The sequence below is a fragment of the Rhea americana genome, unplaced genomic scaffold (genome assembly GCF_003343005.1).
Source record: "Rhea americana isolate MKP2758 unplaced genomic scaffold, rheAme1 scaffold_365, whole genome shotgun sequence".
In the NCBI taxonomy this organism is placed as follows: Eukaryota; Metazoa; Chordata; class Aves; order Rheiformes; family Rheidae; genus Rhea; species Rhea americana.
In genome coordinates, this window is record NW_028186496.1 from 474,674 (window position 1) to 496,718 (window position 22,045).

The 22,045-nt window shown below is 42.3% G+C and overlaps 1 protein-coding gene across 7 annotated transcripts in view; it reads left to right on the top strand.

Moving 5' to 3' along the window:
• KANK1 (KN motif and ankyrin repeat domains 1) overlaps nt 1–22,045 on the top strand; it is a 108,873-nt gene that overhangs the window by 6,075 nt on the left and 80,753 nt on the right. For 3 of the 7 annotated variants that reach the window (XM_085312458.1, XM_085312459.1, XM_085312463.1), the window contains one exon: nt 16,296–16,388. The gene's annotated coding sequence lies outside the window, so the exon portion shown is untranslated. Of the gene's footprint in view, nt 1–6,080; nt 6,114–7,303; nt 7,410–10,644; nt 10,660–12,038; nt 12,098–13,077; nt 13,105–14,269; nt 14,365–16,295; nt 16,389–22,045 lie in introns of those variants that run through there. The other 4 variants (XM_085312461.1, XM_085312462.1, XM_085312460.1 and 1 more) reach the window with 4 other exon arrangements.

The window sequence follows — 22,045 nt, forward strand, 5'->3', positions numbered from 1 at the left end:
CATATTAGGTATTTACCACACTCTGGAAACAAGGCCTCTGAGCAGTGAGGGCCAGACCCAGCTCTGCAGGAGTAAATGTGTAATTTACAGCATAGTGGTCCACCCATCTGCCACGCAGCTGCCAGTGATCTGAGGGCTTTCTAGGTTATGGTCTGTCTTAGGCAGGACACCTCGTCGTGGCTCCCAGCTAGTCTTGTCATGCTCCAAGGGAGCAACACTGCTGTCCTGCATTGCTGCTTGCAGAGCCCCAGGGGATGAATGTGAAGGGCTTTTTGAGTTGCAAGGTGTGAAAGGCTTGTATTGCAAGACAGAGTTTGTGTCCTTGCAAGTAGCTGGCAGTCTCCTCCCCCCGGGGAAGGGGGGATATAATTGCTGGTACTGGGCGAAGCCTGTGCTTTTTGGGTTAGTTTTTATCGATACACCTGAGGGCAAAGTCAGAAGGAAGAAGGGGTGGCGTCAGGATGCCTGACTGATAGGAGCAAGGAGCTGGGCAGAGGCACACAGAAAAGGCTTGAAGTGCGCTGTTAATCAGTAACAAACTGAGTCATCCTGCAGTGGCCTGTGATGCCAAGGAGGGATGTGCACAGCATAAAAGGCAGGAATGTGCACAAAGGTGTTTAATCTGGGCAGAGGAAGGACTCACCCTCACTTTTACACTTAGAAGAGAAGGTCTGTGGCATTTTATTGCTTTTGAGAAGAAACAACAAGGTGTAATAGGAAAGAAAAGTCTTTGCCTATACACATTTTATTCCCCATCCTACTCTTCAGATCTGATAACATTGCTGAGAAGTGCTCAGTAATCATCTCCCTACAGCTGTGTAATTCCTGCTGGCCAGATTGGGTCTGACTATTGGGCTCCTCACCCAGCCTGACTGCATTTCAGGCCACCTCTGGTTGCTGTTTCCCACTTTATTTACCCAAAGAGTGGCTAGAGGCCAGATAGCGTGTTACAGAGCAGCTTGTCCACAAGCACTAGTTAACCTGCAACAGCATATCCTACAGTGGAAGATTTCTGCTTAAAAAGGCAATGTTCYTATCATTTGCCTAGAGCAATATTGGGTATGTTTAAGAAAAAAGTGTCTGATCCATGACATTTCCATTCATTTTGCTGCTGGCTCCAAAATGCATGTTTGAGATTGAGCTGCAGGTGTCTTCAGATTCAGACGAAGTGAAACATTCTTGCTTCTCAGGTTTCAATGAAGTCTGTGTTCTGTGGTAATGCCAGAAAGTGTAATTTTCTCTCTTTCGCTCTYCCCCCCCCCYYYTTTTTTTTTCCCCAGGGYGCGGTGGGGGGGGAGGGGAATGAAGCTGAAAGTGTTTGGCAGGTGGGAAAAAAAGCAATTTCAGGGTGGGGACAAAGAGATGAAAAATCGATGATAGAGAGCACAGGTGGCTAGGTTGCACATCTGCTGGGCTAACAATATGCACCCTGAGTGCGTCCCCTGTGAGGACGATACAGCGTGCTGAAGTCTTTAGCCTTATTGCCTGTGTTTTTCAGTTTGCCTATTGCCAGCTCAGACCCGTGCGGTGTCTTGGGGCTCCGTAGGAGCAGATAGGAAAGGAAATAGTGCTGAGAGTGTTTAAACATAACTGAAAAAGGGTGATGAGGTAAGCATTCCTTTGGGTCTTGTTTATGACTTGTCCTGCCTGCCACCTCCCTCCCCAAAACGCCCACCAAAAGCTATTAAACAGCTCCAAATCCATGTTTTATTTTGTCCTAGTCAAAACAAGTGACATCACAGACATAAATCGGGGAGGGAATGGTGAAAATTTCTTGGTTTTAGAGGCATTTTCATTGCAAGTGGGTTTGTTCTTCCAAAGTTTGGCTGTCATGTCCATTCAGCAGTCCAAAAGGATACAGCTGATCTTCTGAAGCTATTTGGGATGATACTGACTTAGGGTTGTATCTGTCCACTGGCAGCCGGGAGTTTTAACTCTTGCTGTTGTGACTTCACCTGTTTGTACTGCAATAGTGCTAAAAGCTGCAGCCCTGCCATGCAAACAAATCACAGCTGGTCACAAAAAGCTGGAGACCCACAGTCATGAGTAGTGGGCTGAAATCTCTCCTTCTGGAGCTCGCTAGTGTTCACCCATTTCTCCTTCTGTCCAACCCATCCCTTGTCTTAGTGCCATTTCCATTTTTCTGTAATCTTTTATGCCTCTCACAGGTTGAGAGGTTTTCAAGCGATTTAGCTGCTTGTATGTCACCTGTAGCCTGCATTCTGGTCCTGTCCTTAACAGCAAGATACTCCCTGCCCTGTTGCAACTTATTTAGACAGCAGGTTTATTTCAGGGAAACTTATTCATCCAAGAGGTGATTTTCATCGAAGAGGTGATGTGAGGACTTTGCCTCATGTAAAATGATCATTGTGCTGCACGTATTCCTGTGGCATGCTGATACCTAATAAGAAGTTCGTGCTCAGAAAATTAACCAGTCTTAAATAACATAGCCAAGAACAGGGTTGCTTTCCTTTCATTCATTGCTGCTGCTGAAAGGGAAAATGATTTCATGAGATAATTGTCTCTTTTGATGACATATTTTAGAACAAATCAGGCCTCCTTTTTTTTTTTTTTTTTTCTAATTGCCAACTGCTTGTTCTTACCTCAACAGGTACTTTGCAAGTAGAAGCATTGCAATGCTTGTGTGAAGGGGAAAGATGATTAGTAACCCTCTTGTGAGCTGGTGTCCTCTTTCAATCTTCTCAAATTGCAGAGGGTTAAGAATGGCTAGAAAGAAACCATCTGAGAATCTCTCTTCATGGTTTGATGTCCTCTGTCCGGAGGCTATTTATACTATGCACTCTGTGTGGTGTAATTTCACCTGCAGCCCTCTTGGAGCCCAGGACATGAGCGGGGAAGGGAAGTCACAGCAGCATCTTCACCTGCTGGCATTGCACGTTCCTCAGTGCAGCTCCTTTCTTCTGTAGCAGTCTGAATTCATCTCTCTGCCCAGGGACCGGGGAGGGGAGGGGGAAGAGTCTTCCTTCTGGATATGAATGGCAAGAATTAATATTGCTGCTGCTGGATTCCTGATAAGCTCATGCTCATCAGATTTCACCAAGGATTGTGCTGTGGCTGAATAATAAATAAATAAATACATAAACAAGCAGTACCTTGTTTCTCTCACTGCCATTTTAATAGGGTGCATGTAATTAAGGATAGGAAGTGGAAGTATATCTATAAACACCACTCCTGCTGTGGAGTGAGGGTGGAATTGCTGTAACAACTGGCAGAAGAGCAACTTCTCCTTTACTTCTCCTTTTGTACAGGATATTCTGTGGCAGTGTGTAGATACACACTCCTTCCCCTGCCCCCTAACCTTTTTGGTTACAGGGGTTTTAGACTGGCAGTACGGCTATGTTAGCATAGTTGCAGAACACAGAGGCTGTGAGACTTGACCCTTGAGGTTTCTGTAGAAAGGTCACAGTAGAGAGGATTGARTTCCTGCATGAATCACACTGAAGCAGAATATCCATGCTGGTACTCCCAAAAGATTATGCGAACAATATCGCCTTGCTTTGAAATGTGATCTTAGAGCATCTAGCTCTCGAGGATGGTGTATTTCATGTTTAACATATGCATTGATTGGTGTGGATTTTTACACCAACCAGTTATTACTCAGAGGAGTAAAATGTGAGTCACAGTTTATCCTGTCACTTGTCTGCTGTTGCCATGGGTGTCACTGGAACTTTTCAGTGCTTTCAAAGTAGGGGCCCCTGTACGGCCAGCGCAGCTGTGAGGTCTTGTACTTGCACTCGTTTCATACAGTATCTGCGTTTTTCTCTGTGCTTGTGTTCTGCTGAGCTGGCAGAGTACACCAGGGTGAACTGACGTGGTCGCGAGTCCGGCTTGCTCAGAGTGCTTCCACGTGGGGCTGCCACTCCAGGGAGAAGATGGACCTGATGATTCTCATTCCCTTTTCCCTCTAAAGCTGTCTAGTGTCCAACCCATCTGGAAACAATTTCTTTCTCTTATTAATTATACAAGGCACTTTCTCTCAAAAGTTAAGCACCGATAAAGATTGGAAAAGTTGTTTATGCACCTGAACTCTTCCCTCCCCCCACCAACTCTGGTGTACAGACAGGCTATAGATTACAACATTTTTTGGATGCAAGCCCTCTAAAATATTGCTTTTGTTATCGCTTTCTTTTTTTTATGAAACAGTGTCACGAAGACACTGCAGGGCTAAGGGGGAGGTGCTCACATTTTTAATAGGTACTCCAGATGTTTATGTAATGTGCCTAAGCTTGCACTGGAATATGAAATATTTGTGAAAGGCCCCCAGGTCTGTCCATGGATAAGCTCTTTGTCTAGGCTCTGCAAGCAAAGCTGAGGAAGGAGTTTAATTGACAAGCCCAAATTGGCTCTTGGGCTTTGTCTGCTCTTTCCCAGCATAATGACTTGAAGATTGTTATCAAGCCACTTTTAAATTGGAATCCTAAATCCTAGGATTCCCTTCTCTAGGATTTACTTGAAAAAACAAATACCAAAAAGCCTGTAAGGATTCCTGCCCTTACGTAGTGGCATTTAAATGATCCCAGCCAGGATTTGATGCAGACTCGGTTCCTTGTTCTGTTGTAGGTTCTGTGCTGAAGATGTCCCTTATCTTTCCTTTTATTCCTTCTTTCAACCACAAACCACTTTTATTTGACTTGAAACATTTTCATCTTATAGTTCAGAGATACTTTAAAGACATACTCTCAGTAAGGTTTAGGAGAGTTGCTGTGTTTTCTTTTGATAGGTTTTAGATTTTATGGAAGGTGGTGAGGATTTTCAAAATGAAAAATGCCCTGTGGTTTTCAGGAGAGTGTAAAACTATGTGCAAGGTTTAACCTCTGAATAAACCACTATTTCCCCAAAACATTTAAAATAAGCAAATAATAGTCCCAGACAGTTCTGCATATGTTTTATTAAGAACTGACACTGGCTAATTTTCATGTCTTAGAGATGTATGTGAAAAAACTTTGCTTAGGGTATTTTTTTTTGTCCTTGCTATCTTTCTGTGCGATCTTTGTGATCGTTGTGACCACTCATGTTCTCTGAGATATATGCTTATCCTACCTAAAGAGGAAACACAGACCTTGGAAACAGTAAGTTATAACTAAAAGCTGGCCTGCAGATACTGAGCGGTACTTCATAGCATGGTGACTTCCAAAAGTCAGGGGTGAAAGTCTGGGGTGAGTACTTAATAAAGGCAGAGAGAAAGAGGAAGTGGGGCTTCTTGAAGTGCAAAATGGAACGATCACCCTGGAATAATTCATGCCCCTCTGCTGGAATAGTGCTCCAGATGCATGCGTCGCCTCTAGTGCGTGGGGAAATAGCCTGAAATGAGTACTGCCTATTCCAGGTCTAGTTGTGGCAAACGCATGAAATGGGCTGAGTCAAGAACACAGGAAGTATTTAATCGTGGAAAAGGGGATGGGCTAATTAGTTGCCTAGAATAGCAACACATGGATGTTGCTGTTCAAATAAGCATGTATTATATACCTATCATACTGTTGGTGTTGTTGCATCTCACCAGGTCGGAAGTATGGCTAAGTCTTGAGCCTGAGGAGCAGGAGAACTTTTTGTAACAGGAGAAGACTAGTCACGGACGCACGTGGGGCCAGCACTGTGCCTCCTCTTCCCTTTCCCACCCCGTTTCTCCTTTCAGTAATGCTTCCACTTTGGGCACAGCAGGTGCCTGTGGTCTGAGGAGGACAAGATGATCACTGTCAGTGGTGGACAAGAAAGCTGAAAATCCTTGGTCTAGCCCACTGTTGTCTCAGCTCTGAGCTGATGCTCATTTTGCATTTGTAACACACACACAAAACATCCGTCCRAAGAGAAGTTTTCCTGCCCTCAAAAAATTAATTCTCACTGGGCCTCAGGGAAATCTTCTTAATTGATGGTTTGGACATAATCTAAGCCCAGAGTGTCAATGTGACTTTTCCATTCATATTTGTTCACGGATGAAAGAATGTGTGGCAAATACCCAGCATAATTATGCATGCTTCTAATGTTTCAGCTTGTATAATACCGCCCACCTTCCCAGAGAGGTCAAGTTACTGTTTCAGGCATTGCAGTTAAATGAGGTACTGAGTGCTAGAGAGAAACAGTGGACTAGCGGCCTTGTAAGTTCAGTCTTTTTTTCTGCTTTTTGTGCAGTAGTGTAATCTGATCAGTTTTGTATTGCTGAGTAGGTTTCTGTGTTATGAACTAATAGACTATTTAAAGTATATCTAAATGGGAGAGTACTTGTGGCTTAAAGTGGTGATTTGTTCCTGAATGGCAGTGCTTAATGCCTTGGAAGTATTATAGAGACTGTGCATGCATGTGTGTGTGTGTGTGTGTGTGTGTGAAATTCCTTAAAAAGTATCTTTCTGTGGAAGAAAATGTATATGAACTGCTGTAATAACTCAGTCTCACACAAATCAAGGTCTGTTAGGCAGAAGCCGTGGCATGACAACGATTAAGTTAGCAATATGTTCTCTCCCSTCCCCCTCCCCAATCCACAATGACCCTGAGGACCTGCAAGCACTTAGAGCCTTTACACTGTCATGATAAAGGGTGTTGCAAAGCTTTGCGCTAGGCTTCCTGTGCTTTTTCACCCTGTCCTCTCCCTCCTTCTGCTGCCTACGCTTGCAAATGAAAGACGGCAAGTTTTCAGACGAAATTGGTTCGGGCTGCCTTGGTCTGCGACCCATGTGTTTTATCAACAGTGTGTATAGAGAGGATTTTTGCAATTTTATATTATTCTTTTACCTGTTAGAGGGAAATATATGTTGAAATACACAGTTTCTTTGTATTTTCCCCCAATCAAGTTTGAAAGGTTAGGTGATTGTTGGATTATAGCAGCCTTAACTTTCATGAACTGAGGCCTAAAAAAATGGTATACAGGATCTTTATTGTGGTGAATGTCTCCCTAGCTATTTTTTGGTGGAAAGAATAGGCATATTTCCATTTGCATGTGCCTTCCTTCCTGGAGAGTCCCGTCAGCCATTGCCAAATACTCTAGCTATGATGATAATATTTTCAGCTGACAAGGAGATGCTGGCCAGCACTGCCAGTCTGGTGTTTATCTTCTCCTTGCTCTTCTCTGTGGTTTATGTGAGGACTGGAATCCAGTTACACCACTGTCTCATTTCTGGAGGAGACAGTCAAATGTTAGTTAGGATGATATGGCTTGAAATGAAATCTGGGACAAGCCATTCTCATAGGAGCTAGAAGTGGGACCCTGGAGAAGAATCTCTCCCACTTTTGGTTTCCTGGTCACAGAGACCAAATTGAAGCCTTGGGGTGTTTGCTTGCCCTAAAGAAAGGAGGAACTTGACACTCCAGGCCTGGATATAGAGATGCATCTCTGAGGATGTGGATTCCTCAAGATACAACTTCTTGGCACCATTCCAAAGCAGATGCAGATTAACTGCGTAAGCATATTCTGTGCAGCTGTAGCTGTACAAGGTCTGTGAATGTATGTAGCAATACTTTGCAGCTGGATTGTGTTTTCATTTTCTGTGAGGGTGGGGAAACAGCACAAAGAAAAGGGATACTTTTTTTTTTAATGGAGGTTCATTCCTGTCACTTGAAATCCAGCAACAAAGAATTCTTACATATCAATGTTTTATTAGTTTATCAATATTTTATTGATAAATATTTTATCAATATTTATCAATATTTTATTAGTTTTATTTCTAATAAACTAGAATTGCTGTTTCTGAAGATAATAGCAATCAACTTTATGCCTTCAACTTAATTTTGAAGGTTAAGAGAGCTTAGTGAAGTATTCTGCTTTTATAAGCTGGAAGACTGCTCGCCCATCCTTCTTCTATTTTTCAGGTCTGTCTGGGGGATAGAGGCTTTAAGCAAATGGCTTAAGAAGCAGGATCCTGCCTCCCAGTGCGTATTTCCCCATAACGGGTGAGAGGCCATCTGACCTAGGAATGGGGCAAACAAGATAGTCTTTTGTGGTCTCCCACACTTTCATTACTCCACCTTCCCAGTCCTTTCCATTGTAAGACAAAAGAGTGGCCTTCACTCTTTCCTAATCCTTTCTCTCTTTAAGGGTGCAAGCACTGATTCATCCTGTGTTTTGTTTGCTTGTCAGAGATGCTTAATGATGTGTTAATGTGAACAAACAGTGTGGCTTATAGTGGCATATTGAGGAAGGTTGAAGGTGATCTCTAGGTGAAGGTCTTCTTTTTTTTTTTTTTTTTTTTTTTTTTTTTTTNCCTCCTGCTAGAACAATTTTGGGGTAATTCTTTACACTAATGTGTCAACTTGTGACATCCACTCCTCCCTTCCTTTTTTTTTATTTTTTATTTTTATTTTTTTTGCCTAACAGCCAATATCTCAACTAAACTGGTCTTGTAAAGCCCATCACTGTCTGCAGAAAGGGGTGTGTGAAAGGGAAAAACTGTGTAGTGATGACTTCACTTCCTTACCCTGTAGACCTGAGGTCCTGTAGGGGCAATGGAGTCCAGGAGGAGTGACTTCCCTGCAAACAGAATAAAAGAAAGYATTAGGTGTGCTTTTAGCATTCCTAAGAGGAGTTTCACCTACACAGCTCCCTCAGTTGGTAGAGGGTGGATATTTATGCTGATTATCTTCAAAAGTTAGCCCGTTTCTGACTGAACCTCAGATTCTTGATAGCTTGTTAAAACCTCTCTCCAGTAGAGTCATTGATGTGGCACAGACTGCTTTGTGCTTCCAACCCAAGATTGTTGTTTAGAAACCGCASGATGAATTCTCTGTGGTTTGCACAGTGAAGTTGTTGGAGGAGAGACTCGTCTATATTCTCGCCTCTGTGAGGACACACTAAATGGTGAGTCAGTCTCATCCAACTTGACAGCTAGATTAAGGTACTAATCTATTGGTATAGCCTGCTGGGTTTTACTGCTTTGTCACAATCTTGAGCAGTTTTTGTAGGTAGAGACTAAAGTTTTTGCCTAGATTGTTCTTAATAGTTCATTTGGTTCATGTGATTCCATTTGGAACCACGTGGTTCATATGGTTTAATTTACAAACATTCAGCCTTTGGGTCAAAAAATAACATTACATGTTTCAAAGGAGCAACCCTTGCATCTATCTCATGCGATATATTCCAGTGGAAGACATGTATTACATTTTTTGAGTGATTGTGCAGCAAAGATATCTTGCCTTTTATGACACCTTTCCATATCTTATAACCTGATGCATTTTGGGTCCAAGTGGGAGAATCGCTACTTAACACCTAGTTAAAAAACTGCTGTTAAAGTTCTAGTCAGTTAATAAGTATGCAGTTTGTAACAGTGTAGGATTTGTAAGGTGTGTTGGACTTGGCAGACTAGTTTGAGTTGTTTCTCATCCACTCTGATACAAGGCAGGAGAACTCGAAAGGATTTTGGTGTTGCTTAATAAAGGTGGTTTCTCACTGTGTCAATGCAGTGCACTTTCCTAGACTAACAATTGTGCCTGTGCTTTTGTCATGGGAAACAGTGTACTTGCTGAAACCAGTTCTCTTCTCCACGGGATGAGGAGGTTTCTAAATGTTCTAGTGCCAGCCCTGGACCAAGGTGAGGCCGTCCTTTTCTCACACTGTGACCTCTGTCTGTGCAAACAAACTGAAAAATGAGAAGCCAACCTTGCCAGCCAGGTTCTAGCTGAGCTTGTGTATCCCATTTACCAGCAATATGAGTCCACTTGCTAAAGTAACTCATGCATTAATTCATAGGGCTGAGCTTTGCAGAAGATCTCAGTTGCTTGAGAAAGGCCATCATTTAAGTCCCAGACTTGGAAATGCCCCAGTTTTTAATGTGAATGGGGAGAGAGGGAGAGGAAGAGGAACTGRATACTGGCTTTGCAATTGCCTATCCTACCTAACAGTAAAAACACTCCTGACTTCTGCTTGCTTTGTGCTACAGTAAATGACCCTTCTGTGTCCTTCCATTTTGTGTGATCTGGTAGGCTGCAATATATACCTGGACAGTCACCTTTCCTCTTGGTTTTTTAGCTGCACGAACACCAGTTCGTATTGGAATAGGCAGTTCAAGCTGCCACTGAGCACGCTATTACTTATGGTGTGTGTTTTATCAAGTCACAAGAAACTCAAAGTTCATTTGCAGTACGTGAAGAGCTGGTCTCTGTACCAAGAGGTGGCATCAGTTATGGCAGATAAGGTAGTTCTGGCTTTTAGCCCAAGACTCATTTTATCACTAGAATGTTAAAAGGAAAGTTACGCAGTTACTTTGGCACCAATTTAACTTTTCTCTTAATGTGCTAACAGTTTTGGTGGCTCCATTATCTGCTGTTTGGAACTTAGTTGTGAACATTTACACTAACACATACAAGCATCTCTCCTTACTCCATTTTGAGACCAAGATGAGAAATTAAATTTGGGACTGGACTGTTGCAGCTGAAGAGTTAGCGGACTTTATAGACACTATCATCACAGAGAGGCATCACATCACACCATCTGAGAGACTGTACTGGGGCTTCTGTGTTGAGGTCAAGAGCACTGTTCATAAATATATCTTCTTAGTTCCTTATCCAAGTAACATAAGATTATATGGATACCTCTGTAACACTAGGAGATTATTTTGCTATTTAGTAAGAACTTTGATGCTTGTCATTGTAGGTCACAGTTTTTTTTTTAAAAAGCTATGTGATAGCTTCTGAGAGGAGACGCTGCATCGTGAGAAGGTAATTGAAGACTTCATCTTTGGTGTAGGAGTCTTCTTTCAAGAAGATGCTTGGGATGGGAAGTGATATAATGGCAGAGGGCAYTGATGTGGGGAGATTCCCAGGCTAGCACAGTAGCTGTGTTACTGTGGCGCTCTGCCCAGATTAACTGATGTCTCTTCAGGGTTAGTTAGTACAGTGCATTGTGCCATGCAGATATAGTCTTAGCAATTTCCTTTAGCAATTATGAGATCTGATGCCAGTAAAAGATCGAATATTTGTTTTGGCACCTTAATGGCTTAATCCAAAAATACAGAATGTATCCATTAGGAAGCACTGTCCTTGCCACTGGAAATAGTACTTTCAAATACAATCTTATTTTTTTTCCTCTTCCCAACAAGAGTTTAATAACCCTTCTAGTGCTATGCAATGCATCTTTAATTGACTTTGAAGTGTTTGATGCAACATCTGAGACATATCTCAATATGTTATCCAGGCATGTCCTTGCGGTTGAGGGGGCTGATGTTTTTTTCAGACCAACATAAATTCCTCTTTAGATAAGTGAATCTAGCTGTTATCTGTTGAAGGGAGGTGTGTGTGTTGGAGGTGTGTGTGGGAGAAGCTGTTGAACAATATTAAGATGGAAAAGAAGAGAAGATGGAATACTCTTGTAACAGATCTGTGGAGAACTTGTCAAGTGAATACTCATACAAAATAAATAGATTTTTCATGAAAAGTTAGTGAAGTTAGTCTTCGGGGATTTACAAAATGCCTGCTACATGTCAGTCTGTTTAAATGTAAAATACTACTAAGCTTAAAACTTCCCGTAAAATGCCAAGTTTATCAGCAAATTTGCTTCCCTGTGTATATATGATCTCTCTGCTTAACTCTTTTAGTATTTGCTTGTTTGTATTTCTGCTTTTCTTTGCTTCTATTTAACATTCAACTGTGCTAATCCAAGTCAGTTTTCTGTCTGGAACTGAATTTAGATTGCCACTTGTAAGACAGAAGTAAGATCTTACTGATAGCAGTTTGGGAGAAAGATGACTTTTTGGTACAAGATACTTAAATAGCTTGTATTGCAAGCAAAATCTGAACATGCATTATATATACACACACACATATATAATAATATATATATAAAAATATGTGTGTGTATATATACCATATATATAATAATATGTATGTATATSTATGCATATGTGTGTGTGACTGCATATTTTTCAGTCACCACTGTCAGAATGTCTTCTAATATTTGGTGTTTTGACTAACACCTGTTAGGTGTGGTTTATTCTCTCCCTGAGGGAAAAATGGGTGTGCTGTGTAATGCTTTTTGTTTTGGTTGGGCTTGGATGAGGAGTGAGATGATTGTATGTTCATGTATGTTGTGATTTGTTTAGGGTAAAAAGCAAAACTGAAGCATTCTTTTCATCTGGCATGTGAGATGGTGATGTGTGTGGTAAGTCCTAGCCCCAAAGGGTTTCTGACTTTGTTCAGCCCTCTTCTCTGGTGAAAGAAACTCACAGAAGGCCGTTGTCAGTTGTTCACCTTGGAGCTTAAGCCATGTCCTGGCCCTGGTCTTGGTGTTGCCCAGTTACTCTGCTATCAAACTCAACATGGTACAAATTGATCTGGCTCAGGCGTGCGTGTAAATACGCATTTGAATTGAATTACCCAGACTACCAGATGCAGAGTTTATGGTGGCGGTGGGAGGACAGGCAAAGATGAAATCTTTTGGGACAGAATTATCCCAGGAACAATCCTGACACATATCGCATGGACATAGCACTTCTGAAGTGGTAGTAGGAGTTTATTGTGTCCTTGAATCAAGGGCCTGGGTGCATAGTTACTATCCAAATGTCTTGAAGATGAAGGCTGAAGACTTGAAGTGTCAGATCAATATTCTTATGGGAAGCTGCTGTGAACTTTTTCTGTAAGAATGCAGAACAGGAGGTTATATAGAAATACCACAATTGTGGGAGTTCAGATTACCAAGGAATGTATGGCTTTAAGGATGTAATTTATGTTCTATCATCTCCAGTTTCCTAATGCATTACAGATTTGAAAATTACATAAATGGACATACTTTTTAAAAGTCTTGGAATATACTCCCATTGAATTTCAAGGAAAACATTTTTAGGGTATTGTGAATAGCTAACATGCAGTATAAAGAAAGTTCATTTTACATAAATAGCTGAATATGTAACTAAACATACTGAGGAAGTGTTAGATAGGAAGCAATGGACTTCCGTCTACTAAGGGTCATTTTAGAGCACTGAAAACTATTTTAATGCTGGCCTACATCTCTAAAGGCCTAGCTACTTAGCTTTACCAGTAAGGTGATACTTGGGGCTTTTGTGTTTCTTATTTTATAATAATTGGTGCAGTTTTGTTTTATCTTTGTAAAATGTAACATCTCGCACTTATTTTTTCTCGCAGGATCTCCCCTTCAGCTCTCCCACAGACGTACTTATTTCCTTTCAAATGCTGCTTATTTGAGAATATGAAGTCTAATTACCATTAGGCTTCTTTAGAGATTTATAAACAGTGTAGGACTGAAAATTTATATGTGTTTGGGTCATTGGTCTTTAAGTCACTTCTGAGTACCAGTTTATTTCTTAATTTATAATAATCCTTTGATTCTTGCCTATTATGACTCCTTTCTAATCTATTAAGCCCACACCTATGCAGATTTACAGACTGGGCGAATTCATTGTTTTATGTTCCCATATTAGGGAAGTTTAGGTAAGTAGTTAATAAAATCCTGGGTGTAACTAAGTGAAAACAACCTTCAAAACTCTGTAATAGCCATGCTAGATAACTACTGCCCTTCCATACCTGTCAGATGTCCTAGCAACATCACTGTATACATCTGCATTGTCATGCGCATACAGCAGGTCTTTAGCACAGCCTCAGGGTACAACTGACTTGGATGTATCTGCAAAGTGGTTGTGAAGCAGGATTTATAGGTGTAAGGAAGGAACAGTCTGGGGCTTGGACACCTGGCAGTGTCTCTGTGTGGGTGCCTGTGTTTCGGAGCGCTTTGTTAATTTCAGGACTTAAATATCTTAGGTCAGCTGGAATTGAAAAATATAGAATTATAAGAATGTTGTCAGAGTACGCAGAGATGTGACGAGAAGGGCTAAGGCCCATTTGGAATTAAGTCCGGCAAGGGATGTCAAGGACAACAAGAAGGGCTTCTTCAAATATATCAGGAGCAAGAAGAAGACTGGGGAAATTGTGGGTCCGCTGCTGAATGGGGTGGGTATCCTGGTGACGAAGGATACAGAGAAGGCAGAATTACTGAACGCCTTCTTTGCTTCAGTCTTCACTGCTAAGGGCAGYCCTCAAGAATCCTGGAGGTAAGGGAGAAAGTCTGGAGGTCTGGAGAAAGGAAGACTTTCCCTTGGTTGAGAAGGATAGGATTAGAGATCTTTTAGGCAAACCTGACATCCACAAATCGATGGGCCCTGATGGGATGCACCCACGGGTACTGAGGGAGCTGGCGGATGTTGTTGCCAGGCCGCCCTCCATCCTCTTTGAAAGGTCCTGGAGAACTGGAGAGGTGCCTGAGGACTAGAAGAAAGCCAGTGTCACTCCAGTCTTCAAAAAGGGCAAGAAGGGGGATGCAGGCAACTACAGGCTGGTCAGCCTCACCTCCATCCCTGGAAAGGTGATGGAACAGCTCCTTCTGGATGTCATCTCCAAGCATATGGAGGAAAAAAGGTGATCAGGAGTAGTCAGCATGGATTCACCAAGGGGAAATCTTCTTAACCAACCTGAGAGCCTTCTATGATGGCATGACTGGGAGAGGAGAGCAGTGGATGTTGTGTACTTTGACTTCAGCAAGGCTTTTAAAACTGTCTCCCATAACATTCTCCTAGATAAGCTCAGGAAGTGTGGGTTAGACGAGTGGACAATGAGGTGGCTTGAGAACTGGCTGAAAGGCAGAGCTCAGAGGGTTGTCATCAGTGGTGTGGAGTCYAGYTGGAGGCCTRTKGCTAGTGGACTTCCCCAGGGCTCAGTACTGGGTCCTATTCTGTTCAACTTCTTCATCAGTGACCTGGATGAGGGGACGGAGTGCCTCCTCAGCAAGTTTGCTGATACTACCAAGCTGGGAGGAGTGGCTGACGCACCAGAGGGCTGTGCTGCCATTCAGAGAGCCCTGGACAGGCTGGAGAGTTGTGTGGAGAGGAACTGTGTTGAGGTTCAACAAGGGCAAGTGCAGAATCCTGCACCTAGGGAGGAATAACCCTGGGCACCAGTACAAGCTGGGTGGCTGACCCTCTGGAGAGCAGCTCTGCAGAGAAGGACCTGGGAATGCTGGTGGATGASAGATTGACCATGAGCCAACAATGTGCCCTTGTGGCCAAAAAAGCTAATGGTATCCCAGGGTGCATTRGGAAGAGTGTTGCCAGCAGGTCGAGGGAGTTGATCCTGCCCCTGTACTCAGCCCTGGAGAGGCCACATCTCAAGTACTGTGTCCAGTTCTGGGCTAACCACTACAAGAGAGACATGGAGCTACTGGAGAGAGTCCAGCATAGGCCTACAAATATGATGAGAGGGCTGGAGCATCTGCCCTATGAGGAATGGCTGTGAGAGCTGGGCCTGTTTAGCCTGGGGAAGAGAAGCCTGAGGGGGGATCTTATCAATGTGTGTGAGTACCTGAAGGGAGGGTGTCAAGGGGAYGGAGACAAACTCTTTTCAGTTGCCCCATGTGACAGGACAAGAGGCAGTGGRCAGAAACTGAAGCACAGGAAGTTCCACCTGAACATGAGGGGGAATTTCTTCCCTGTGAGAGTGACGGAGCACTGGAACAGGCTGCCCACAGAGGTTGTGGAGTCTCCTTCTCTGGAGATACTCAAGACCTGCCTGGATGCAACCCTGTCTAACATGCTGTAGGTGACCCTGCTGAGCGGGAGGTTGGACTAGATGATCTCTAGAGGTCCCTTCCAACCTTACTGATTCTGTGATTCTGTAATAAGTGGCTAAACCTTGGTGAGGAAGGAACACCTAAGGAACGCCGTAGCTGAACTGTTGCAGAGGAAAGGAGAAAAGAGTTGTCTTACATACTGCAGTAGTTCAGGCATGAACTTAACTGCAGTTTTGAGAGTCTTTATGCAGTAAGGGTAAGAGTATGTGCCAGTCCTTGCAAGGCAGGAGGAGACAAACCAGATGTCTCTTCTTTGCTGCAGTCTATAAAAAGCTTACTGCTTCTTAGCTTACGTGGGGCTTCTGGTTGCATTTCGCAGCTCAAGCAAATAGTTTAAGCTGCAGTTTCTTGATCATTTTACTGTTTCGTTACAGTAATTGGCATGGTTGGTGTATCCTGACATGCCCAGAGTTTTGTTTCTGTACATTCACAGAGACTGTTGTTTGAACAAGGAGGATTTAAACTGAGAAAGCAGTGCAGGGTGACATAACTTGCAAAAGGCATGCTTTCTTTCCTGTGTGCTGTAACCAAAAGATGTTTGCTTTCTTTATGCATTTCACATTGGGAACCAAAAATTACTTAGCCTTTCCTATCTGTGATAATTGGTAATTTCATGATTGGCAGCATGGCTTTACCTGGCATTTGCGATTCTGGGGCATGCAATATATTGCCCAGTATGTGCAATGAGTAATTTGTGGTTTTTATTTTTATCTCTTTTGTGTAGGATGACTTTCATGTTCCTGGACTTGCTGTCAAATGATGAAGTACTGAACTAGCAGGAAATAGAAGACTGGCATGTTTGTTACGATGTTTTAAGGTAAGATGTGATTTCTTTTGTGAAGGGGTAATAATACAGAAGTAATAATCCATACTAATATGAAATCACTACTCCTTGGATTAGACCAGACAACTGGTATCAGTGAGTTAGGGCAAAATTCTCTGGCCTCACCAAGATGATTGCTGGGGCAATGAAGATGTAACTTTTTTTTTTTTCCCCCAAATTACTAGTTCTATACACTAAGTGCTTGAATTATCTTTATGTCTTTGTGTTTTACTTAGTATGTATTTCACTGAACTAATAATGTTTTAATAATGAAAAGATTTAATCTTCTGTCCCTATGGAATGTCAGACTGGGACATATTCCTCACTGGAAAACTGAAGGATATAGAAGCTAAATGCAACTGTAGTTTGAAAAAATGATCATTGTCCTTTGACTAGAGCTGCAGTCACCCTTTTTTTTCACTAGTCTACTTTTATTCTGTWCCCATCTGTCTGGATTTGTATCTGGATAGTCTGCTCCCTTGTAGTGCTGCTGCTGCTATGTATCACTGAACTGCAGACCGACCACAGACCAGACCAGCTGAGAACATACATTTGTGCAATGCCAAGTGCATGATATAKTCTGTTTTCAATACAGAGTATTCTGGGTGACTAGGAACAGGGTGCAAGTCCCTGAGCTGGATAAACCTACATGGAAATGTCTGCACTGCAGAACCTCCCTCCTGTCTGTATTCAGACTGGCAGTAAACTCTCTCCTGGAGGTCAGTAAGATTTCAGTGTATATATCCGTCCCATATTTCCTTCRGTCATCTGAGCTGTTCTGTGATTTTTTCACAAAGAAACATGGAAATATGCATTGGTCTGGCCTGTGGCTGGAGGAGTGTGGAAAGGTACTGCTGTGCATAGTTTTAGCATGTGAATTTACTGGGTTCCCTGATTTAGGCTGTCTTGGCTTTCTGAAGAGCTCTCCACCATGCCAGAGAGGGAGACCACTGTGGAAAAAAAAAAAAAAAAAAAAAAGTTTTAAGAGCAACACCAAAGGGAGGAGCCTGAATTAAATCTGTGATAAAGCCAGCCCTGAATGCTAGTCCCTGTCTTAAGGATCTCTTTTGCTACTAATCCTTCGATTCACTCAGGTTTGACAGCTACTGTTTGAATTGACGGCTGACTAGTTTTTTTATTTACTTTCGGTGACTGTCCCTCCCTGCTCTGTTATGTGTAGTCCAGTGTGCTGCAGGTCTAGATGAGATGCACACACCTGAAACTGAACTCACCTCTTCAGWGGCAAAGACTTGCTCTCTTGGCCGTTCTGACTAAACGTTGCAGTTTGTTTTATCTTGCTTTCTTAGCTGATCTAATCAGAGTGAAGCCAAGCTGTGGCAGCTAACTTGTTTGCATTTTGAGTTTGGAGAAAATCTTGTGCTCACAGCCGTGTCCTTGCGTTACTGACAGCTGTTGAGGCAGGTAGAGGGCTGCTGAACCTGGTGGCCCTGAAAGTGTGAAAGTGCAGGGGCRCCAGCTGCTTTTCCCGTGCAGCAAAGTTCAGGCTGTGTGGCGAGCAGGTCTCCTGCATGACTACACTGCTTGCTCTGGACATGCTGTTCAGCTGGGGTACATGTCAGGCAGAAGAGGGTGCCACGGGGCGCCTGCGGAGTGGCCCTGATGCCCAGCAGGCCTTACAGGAATGCCTGTCTGTGCTGCTGTTGCATGCCTCAAACACGCATGTTTTGGGTCGTCCCTTGATGATGCTTATTTGCACACTGACTCACCAGGGCTTTTGCTCTTCTGGGCTTGCAGCTTTTTCTTCACTGGGGAAAGCAGTTGGAGGTGTATTTGCTCTTTGCTGCTGTCATGTACACAGGGTGGGGTAAAGCAGCCTTAGCAGCTTYTAGAGATAGGACCACAGCTGGCAACAGGGAGGAGGCTAAATGAGGAAACCTATTGTCACTGTGACTTTGCTCCAGTTCTGTGTGTGGCTCTGTGCCAGGGCTGTGCCCTGGCTGTGGAAATGCACTCCTTCAGCCAAAGCTTGGTTTCAGAGTGAAGGAAATAGAGATACGGGTGTAGCAGGGCTTTCAGGTTGCCCTTGCAGGTCCTCAGACCAGGTCACTCAGTGCACTAGAGCAGGTGTTGATAGATAGAGGTATTTGCAGCCTGGATGTCTAGCACGGTATGCATGAGTGGCTGTGCTAGGTGTGGGATGGAAGAAGAGGGGAGCAGGCAGTAAAGGAGCATGTGCAGATGGAGGGGGATGAAGAAGAGAGTAAAAGGCTGGAAAAAGTAGAGCAGAGTCCCATCTACTGTCATGGAGCCAAAGTGGTGATGGCTGCTGACATCGCACTCCTCAGAAAGGATGGATGCGCCACATCTGATCCTGAGAAACAGGTCATAAAGGTGGATGTGTCACAAGTCTGTGACTACAGGGCAGAGCAGGATGAAGAGAACAATGTTTGAGGTACTGTGAATTTAAGYGCCCCTTATGGACATATGTATCTTTGCATGTCCTTTCCTGTAGTTGCATAGCAAACCATCCCATTTTGTACAGATGTCTGCCTGCAGTAGGAGGTGCCACTTTAAAATACTGCTGTGAGCACTCCAGTGCTTTGTTTCCAAGTTGCAAAGTCAGTGTTCAGCTGGAGCAATGCACTCTGCAGAGAGAGCCCGGGAACATTTTGGGTGCCTCTGTACTTCCATGAACACCATTCCTGGGCAGCTTGTTAAAGAAGCACACTTCTAGTTGGATCTCAGACTTTGGCAAAGTGAGGTGGACAGTGGGCTTCTTAAAACTGATCTCTGTGTATAAAGCCAAAGTTACTTCAGCAGGTTTGTGTTTGGGGTGTTTCAAAGCTGTGTCCTGCAGCGTTGGTTTAGGTGAGGGTTTTAGTTCAAGTTCATCAGACTTTAAAATAGCAGCTGTGCATTTCACAGCATGAACGCAACCTATTAAATCATAGTAAGAAAAACCCCTCTCAATAAAACTTGTACTTTTGGTAAGTTAAGGTAAAATATCCAGTGGTTGCTTTCCTTAGCTAAGCCTTAAGCCCTAAGTTCTTCAGACTTCTACTTGTTCATGGGGAAAATGAATATTTTTAACGAACTAGATCTCAGTACRACTTGATCTGTAATATCTTCTGCCTGTAGGACACAGCATACCTGTTCTGCTTTCACAGGGGTTTTGTGTGGAAACAACTTCATCAAATGTCCCTGATTGCACAGAATTGAAGTGAGAAGATTTAGTCAAGACTGGATCAGCACTTTCTGGATTTCCTGAGTGTACTGGAGCAGTTCAATCAGATCTTTTTTCACAGTAGTCAGTGGACTTCAGTGGTCCACTTTTATTTGCAACAGAGATATATTTTTGAGGAAAGCTTTCCTGTTGAAAATAGAGTTTACCTTTGCTCTATAGTGATCAACACCTCCGGTAGAAAATGTTGCAGGTCTGCAATCCAAAACTTCAAAAAGCATTAATCAGGTTTGATTTCTGTCTCCACACATAGCTATACAAAAATGCAGTCATGGTGGGGCATTGCTGTGGGTTTTTGGTGTTTTGTTGTTGTGGTGGTTGTTTTTGTGTTATTTCTACTTGACCAATTTATAACAGATGTGGTTCAAGTCCTGTCTCTTATATCCTTCTTCATACTCTCAGTTGTGGCAGTGCTTATATAAACCACAAAGACATCACACCGCTTACCCACAGCCATACCACATTCTCCACCTTCCCACATCGTAAGAGACAGGCAGGGTCATTGCAGTTACCCAGACACAGCTGAGGCATCCTGTCTGCAGTGGTGAGCTGCCCATAAAAAGGTTGTTGGAGACCTCATAATTGCCAGTATTTTTTTARAGAAAAGCTGGGGAGCACCAACTGTAAAAAGAAACAGCAGGAAAAGTTTGCAGTGTGACCACAGCCCACCTCCTGGTGGTGCTGCCATCCACGTTCCAGTTGGTTGCATCTAACTCCAGGCTCCAAACCACGTTAGTGAGAACCAAAGTGGTGTTTTGGCKGCTGCCAGGATCCCATCTCAGTAGAAGTGACAGATGCACAGACATCTCAGCTTTAATGCTTTATTGTGTTGCTATATGTTAAGCATTTAAGACATGCTTATCATAACAGTTATGCAGGGATTGCTGTAATATTGAGGAGGGAGACTGACCAAAAGCAACCAAACTGTGACATACCACCCGTAGGTGGTATAGGGCTACTAGACCTCATTTCTAACTTATTTACTGATGCTGAAAATGTTATTAAGATTTCAGTTTGATGAAAAATTCTTTATATTAATAAAAGCCTTGTATATATTCTTCGGATCTATATGACTTGAGAAAGATTTAAAAAATCTATTAATCTTTGGAACTAYCTAAATGTAAACAAAAGTCAAAACCATYTTTATTTCTTTTAGCTATTTTGTTGTCAGAACTTGACCAGTTCAACAGCTGTCTTTGGATTTTCTGAGACTGACAGTCAATTTCTAGTAAAGAGAATAAATTATTTTCCCACTTCAGGTTTTAATTTTACTACATTCAGGGTTTCTAGATACTGCATATATATGTGTGTATATATGTATATGTACATACATATATGTACATACATACATATATACATACATATTTTGACTATTTCTCTACACATAAGCCACAGAGTACCTCATCTTCCTTTCTGTTAAGTGTTCTTCTACTTTTTTAAAGGAGGTACTTGGTCCACTAAGAACTGTGTCTCAGCATAATAAAACTCACTTTATGCCTTTAAAATGTTTATTCAAAGTGGCCTGGCTGGCTGACAGTAGCTGTGTGGGTGGACTGTCCTTGAATTTTGTAGATTTAATTTAGTACTACACAATGCCCAGTGATGGAAAACAGCTATAAATTGTCTCTGCGCAGCCATGCATTATTGATAAAGGGTAGAATAAGCTCCACAATTTCTTTATTTGAAGTTGTTAGTGCAACAGCTGGCTGATTTGTTAAAGTTTTTTTTTCCCTCATACTGGCAGTAAAATGTCTCTTCGTTTTAAGCTTTGAATTTGGACCTGAATTTTGATTTGTGTGACTGTGAAAGCTTGCTTTTTCTGTGGTGCAACTAATTCTGATGGAAGTGTTTCTACTGAATAGAAACAAGTTTCATTTTTAGGAGAGTTAAGCAAACATAAGTTTTACTGTATGCAAAAGGCAAGGCTTTTCTAATTGTCATAAATATTCAGAAATGGAAAATGGAGCATAAAATGTCATATTAGATTTTTAAAAATCCTTTAATATACATGATTTGGCACATTTTTGAAGAAAATGCTTTACAGTGAGTAAGGTGTACTTTGTAATTTCAGTGTTCCTTCAAAGTTTGTGAAAAATCACCATAGCTTTAAATTTGTCAAGCTTTTTTTTTTTTCTCGTGACATTTATGATGAGTCGAGAGTCTACAGAACATAATTTGCATATAAAATGTGCTGTAAACTAAACAGTTCTTTCTCTGTAGTTGAACAAAGGTACAAAGTGCTGCTCAACAGACTGGAAATTAAAATAAATAAATAAAGAAACAGAACTTGCCAGGAAAACTATCAAAGTACTTAGTCTTCCCAACAAATGTACAACCCAGAAGATTCTTTGTGTGCTATAATTCCTGGAATGGGAGCTTCTTGGAGATTATTGTTCTAATATGGTAGCGGGAATGTATGGTTTGTGGCAAACACATACTGTCTGGAGTA